The following is a 6,422-nucleotide window of genomic DNA, read 5'->3' as shown; positions in this document are numbered from 1 at the left end:
GCGAGGAGGTCACGGGGAGGGAGCCCCTGGAGCTGCCACTCTCAATTCGTGGATCTTCCTCCAACTCCCTGCCAGCTTTCCCAGGCCCGCGTTTTATTTCTTTGTCGTAAGGATTGGCCCCATTTCGACCTTTCCCAGAGGCCCCACTCTCCGGCAGTCTAGCACTGGAAGCCTGCGAGGGAGCTCCTCCCTAGCTCTCCTCCTTGCCTCCCGCCCCCCGGCCGTGACCTCTGATGGGAGGCGCGGGGGGGGGGGGGTCGCAGCAATTCCGGAGTGAGCCGAGCCCGGCCGCAGGGCAAGGAAGGCCTAGGGCCCAGATGGCAGATTGCAGCCCTGGTGGCCACGGTATTTTTATGAGCATGCCTGTTGCCCAATGAAGCATTCCCGGGCCTTCATCTCAGCCTCTCGAGACCCTCCAAGCCATGCAGGAGGCCCATGTGGGAGGAGCCCGGGCGTCCTGGCCTGGAGTTCCCACCCCACTGACTGCAGTGCCAGCTTCCAGTTCCCCTGGAAGGGGAGGCTTGGAGTCCTGCCCTCAGTGAGGGTCTGGACGCGATGTTTCTAGGGTTCTTTAGAAGGAGACTCGCTGAGGAGACTAGGCTGCTGAGTGAAGGTGGGGGGCTGGAGAGCAGGAAGAGCCAAGGGAGCCCCGCCCGGCCCCCCAGGGCTGCCACTGCCCCCTCCCCGGTTTGGTTCTAGTAGACCCAGAGTGGGAGTGCTGGCCGCGCTCTTGGGCCACTAGTCCAGCCCTTTCAGGAGAGGGTGGAGGCTGAACCCAGCACAAGCTCCTTATGGAGGGCGGTCCTGGGCGCCCAAGAGGCCGGGGGTGTGGGGGGGTGTCCAGGAGGCACTGAGCTGCTATCTGCTTCCCTGCCTGCTCTGATCCCACCTCTGATAGGCCTAGTCTCTCTCCTCTCCAGCCACCTCTGCCTTCCCACTCACCCTGATAAAGTTGCCAGCCTCTTCCTCCAGCCCCAACTCCACAAACCCTTGACTCCTCTCGGGAATATAGGGTTTGATGCTGATCACTGTGACAGCAATGACAGGAATGAAGTAAGAGGACACAGCCCAGTTAGTATGCTCCCCCTAAGTGCATAATGATGGGTTCAGCCTCCATTGATTACACTAGTATTCATTCCTATTATGATGCTAAATCACGTTTATTGAGCCCTCCCATGGGCTTGCCATTGTTCTGAGCATGGTTCACGTATAAGCCCATTTATTGAGCACAGCAATCCGGGAAGGTCGATCATTATTAGCCCATATTACAGGTGAGGAGACTAAAGTCCCAAGAGCTCAAGGAATGTGTCCAGGGAGCAGAACTAGAAAGGGTCTCTTTTTCTTCGTTAGATGATTGCATCCACACATGACCCTGTGAAGAAGGTTCTGTTATCCTCACTCTCCAAGTGAGGAGCCTGGGGTCCAGGGAGACTGTCCTGCAGCGTCCCACATGCTGCTGTTCACCTACTCCTCAGCCTGTCACTATGAAGTGGGCGCCATTGTTGCCTCCATTTCACGGATGAGGAAACTGACGTTCAGGTGGGTCAAGTGACTTACCCAAGGTCACCCAGAAGGCAAATGACAGAGCTGGAATTTGCACTGGCTTCTCTTTGACTAAAAAGCCCCTTCTCCCACTTCTGTGTGCTAAGATGGAGGGGCCAACGGGAGTGAGAGCAGGAATAAGAGAGGACCTTGAACAAGAAGTGAACCACGTGCTCACTGTGGAGACTGGGAGACCCTGGAGAGACCGACGGCTGGGTCTTACCCACTCACCCCCTTCAATGACCAGAGCTGTAAGCTGGCCCTTGGTAGCCACCCAGAGTCTGACCAGACCCACTTCCACCCGCCACAAGACAAAGGCCATGTGATGAGGGTATAAGAGTCACTGAAGCTGGTGGAGCCCGCCGGTTAACAGGGCGGACTGATGAGTCTGACATATCTTTCTCTAGTTTTCTCCTTTCGGTTTTTCTGTGTCTTCCTGCCTCAGGTGTATCTCTTAAAACAGCATAGAGCTGGGTTTTGGTTTGGTTTCATCCAGCCTAACAATCCTTGCCATTTTTCAAATCAGCTTTATCGAAGTGTAACTTACATATAGTTAAATTTGCCCTTTTGACGTGCACAGCTCCATGATTTTTGATAAATGTCCCGTAACCATCACCAAAAGCAAGATCTAGAATATTTCCACCTCCCTCAATTCCCTCATACCCTTCTGAAGTTAAGCACTCCCTCTAGCCCTGGTCCCTGGCCCCCACTGGTCTGCAGTCTTTGCTAGAATTTACTATGAACAGAAAGTGGCGGTATATATTCTTTCGTCTGGTTTCTCTTGCTCGTGTAGTTTTTGAGATTCACGCATGTTGCTGTGCATGTCTGCCAGCGTCTGGGTCGTGTCCAGCTCTTGGCCATGATGACTAGAGTGCTCTAAGCACTAACAAACAGGTGTTTGTGTCCTCGCGCTTTCATTTCTGTGCCGACCAAGGAGTGAGATTGCTGGGTTATAGGGTGCCTTTTTCTACCATTGTTTTTTACCTGTAGGGTTGAGTTGATTATGTCGGTGGTGTTTGCTACATGTTTGGATTTGTTCTTATCTGCTTATTAAGTACTTTCTCTTTGCCCTGCTTTCCAAATTTCTCTTTTTCCGTCCCCACCTTCTAACAGCGAAAGTTCAGAGCAGGACACAGAAAGGGGTTTTGTAAGCCTAAGAAAGGGAGTCGCAGACACAACCACTGAGGGGCCAGAGGGGAGTGCTCTGGGCGGGGTCCACAGCTCAAACCCAGTTTCCCTACGGAGCTGCTACATCCACCACCATCAGCAAGATGGTAGAACAGGCGGCCACCAGGGTAAATGCTGGGTTCAAGAAGGTACCACCACAGCCCGAGTCAGGGATCAGCAAGCTGGGACCATAAGTGGAGACCCAACACAGGAGCTTCGATGCCAAAGCCCCACGCTTCCTTGTCCTTGACACCAAGCAGAAGAACAGCTCTGCGTAGCGGAAAGATGATCTCCTCTATCTTCAGCTTTCCAAATTTCGGGTGAGTGCACCTAACTGGCAGAATCCAACCTGCTTCCCAGAGCCTGGCTGGCCGTGCGCAGTCTGGGAAATGCCAGGGTCCTGGGATCAAGCCCCATGTCGGGCTCCTGGCTTCTCCCTCTCCCTCTGCCTGCCGCTCCCCCTGTTTGTGGTCTCCCTCTCTCTGACAAATAGATAAATAAAATCTTTAATAAAAAAAAAAGGGAGGACCCAGCCATTCCCTCTACTCTTGGTCATACTTAGATAGATTGAATTTGTGTTCTTGTTTCATTTTCCTTTCTGTTTAGAAGCACTGTATGAATTTTTTAATAGTTACTCTAGTTATTTTAATGTGCATCCTTAATAAAGCCTAAATTTAATCAATATCTCTGCTCCGGTGGTTTTAACCTATGGCCACAAATTCTTTGATGTTCCTCGATTCAAGAGGTGGCGCCTCCTTTTCTCCTCTTGAGTGTGGCTGGACTTGATGACTCATTTCTTTTTGTTTTGTTTTTTTAAGATTGATTGATTGATTGATTTAAAAGAGAGAGAGAGGGAGTGCAGGGAGGGGCAGAGGGAGAGAGAAGATCTCAAGCAGACTCCCTGTTGAGCGCAGAGCCTGATGCGGGGCTTGATCTCATGACCCTGAGATCATGACATGAGCCAAAATCAAGAATCAGATGCTTAACCGACTGTACCACCCAGGTGCCCCTTGAGGACTCATTTCTAATGAATAGAATGAAACAAAAGTGGCGGTGGGTAACTTTGGGGAGTCATAAAAGGCCCTGCTGCTTCCTCCTTGTTCTCTTTCCTGGATTGCTCTGTCTGGGACAAGTCAGTGGCTGTGTTGTGAGGGCACTCAACAGCCCTATGGCGAGGCTCTGTTGAGGCTCTTCTCACTGGGCCTGGCCACCCTCTGCTCCTCCTTGTGTTATCATTCTGCCTCACTCACCAGTGGCTCACCACCTTCCCCTCACCCACATAGCATCCCAACCTCTCAATTTCCTGACCTTCTTATCGCCAAAGACCTTGACCTCACCTCAGCCTCCCCCCCTCACAGTTATGCCTTATGGACCTCGTCATCATCTACAGAATTGCTCTGACATGTTAAATTCCCAATGCCAACTCTGTGCGCGTGACTTCTAACCTGTTCCTTCCTGTTCTCCAACTTCCTCCCTTCTACCAGCCCTGCATTTGGGCTTCACAAGAGCTTTCTAGTCCTTCGACCCCTGTACCCAATCTATCAGATCCCACTGGGCCTCTTTTGCTTCCATGTCCCACCCATGCCTTCGAAAGGCTCCAGTTTCTCCATTAATGGGGAGAACGAGGAATAACATTTGCATCAGTCAGGGCTCTCCAGTTAGAACCAACAGGATGCATGTCTGTGAAGAGATTTATTATAAGGAATTGGCTTATGTGACTATGGAGCCTGTGAAGTCCCAAGATGTAGTCCGCGAGCTGGGGAAAGTTCCAGGCCAAGGGCAGGAAAAGGCCAATGTCCCAGCTGGAGCAGTCAGGCCAGAGGGTTCCCTCTTACTCAGCCTCTTTCTTGTCTTCAGGTCCTCAACAGATTGGATGAGGCCCACCCACGTTAGGGAGGGCAATCTGCTTTACTCACTCTGTTTATTCAAATGTTAATCTCATCCAGAAACAGCCTCTCAGACACACCAGAGTGATGCTTGACCAAATGTCTGGGCACCCCATGGCCCAGTCGAGTCGACGCATAAAATGAACCACCACAATGGTGATCTCAAACGTGTGGACAGGAGCCCAGGCAGAGTCATGCACTTGAGCTCTGCGGAGTCTGAACCAGGGTTTTAAGGAGCGACTAGGGACCAGGTTATCTTATCTGCAGAGCTGAGCTCCTACCCTTCAGCTGCTGTCCTCGTGACTCAGCTCCTGCTGCTTCTACCACCAGCAACCAACTCCATTCCTCCCTCCTCTGTGTCTGTCTTTTTCATGTCTTTGATTCTGCCTAATCCTAATTTCTGCTTCCACTTGGCTTCTACTGCTTCATGACAATTACATTTTCCCTGTTCCCTCTGTGTCCTTTGGCTTCTAATCTCCCTGCAGTTTAAGTAAGAAGGAAGCTTATTGGCCCAAATACTCACTATCCTTACATGGGAGGAGCCCTTGTGCAGGTAAACTGATTGATGGGCAAGTGACCAGTCTAAAGACTGGCTGTTCTTGGCCAGGTACTTGTTTCTGGTCCAAGCAGCTGAGGCCAAGGTTGGGGCAGGCTCTGTGGTATACAGTGTGGCCATCCGGTATGGACTGAATGTCACGTACTCCCTCCATTCATGTTTTGAAGCCCTTACCCCTCATGTGACTATATTGGAGACGGGGCCTCTAAGAAAGTAATTAAGGTTAAATGAGATCATAAGGTTGGGGCCTTGATCCAATAGGATTAGTGTCATTGTAAGAAGAGACAGCAGAGGCTTCTCTCTCTGTCTCTGTCTCTCTCATTGCTATATGAGGACACAGCAAGGACACAACCATCTACAAGCCAAGAAAAGAGCTTTCACCAGGAAACCAACCTTGCCAGAACTTGTTCTGGGACCACCTGCCTCCGGGACTGTGGTAAAGTAAATGTCTGTTGCGCATGCCCCACAGTCTATGGTATTTTGCTGTGGCAGCTCGAGCCCACTAAGACCACCCATGTGTCAATCACTGGCTAGAGAGGCTTCCATGTCTTGGTAGACATGTGGCTTGGCCTGTCCAGTCTAACCACAGTTAAGTCACCTCTTGTGTTTCCTACACCCCCCCAGGCTTTGAACAGAACTGCCCATTTGGTGTGTGCAGTTCTCTCCCGCCCTCCAGGCTGCAGAGAGTCCCATCCGAGAGGCGCGTCCGTGTCTGGATGTGAGAGGCCGGCCCGGAAAGACTGCAATGCTGCCGCCTGCCCCCGCCAGCCTCCCTCTTCCCACCCAGGCACTCTTCCAGACTCGCTGCACGTACTGTTGACATGGAGGGGGACGAGCTACGCACAGGCATTGACTTTCTCTCTCTTCCGAAACCCCACTAAAATGACAGTGAATGACTCTTTAAAAGCAAACATTCCCAAGCACAGAACCAAAGGAGATGAGCTACCAGCCGCAGGCTGAGGGCTCACACGCGACGGAGACGTCGGCAGTGGAGACGACGCCTGCACATCTGTTTACGAGGCAGCTAGACTCCGCCATGCTGTCTGTCCCCCATCCCACCAGAAGAAGTTCCTTCTTTGGAGACGATGAAACAAAGAGTGCCCTGGCTGGGCAACACGGTGGACGGCTGAGGGGCACCACGCCGAAGACGGGAGGACGAGACAAATGGACACTTACTTACCTGCCACACAGCACTCTGGCCCCCCTGCCCGAGTCAGTTCGTGTGCCAACAGCCCATCCCTCTTTCAGCAACTGGATGCTGGAGAAGAGTC

The sequence above is a fragment of the Ursus americanus genome, chromosome X, assembly GCF_024610735.1.
Source record: "Ursus americanus isolate L20-20 chromosome X, mUrsAme1.1.p, whole genome shotgun sequence".
In the NCBI taxonomy this organism is placed as follows: Eukaryota; Metazoa; Chordata; class Mammalia; order Carnivora; family Ursidae; genus Ursus; species Ursus americanus.
Note: the sequence above shows the minus strand (reverse complement) of the source record.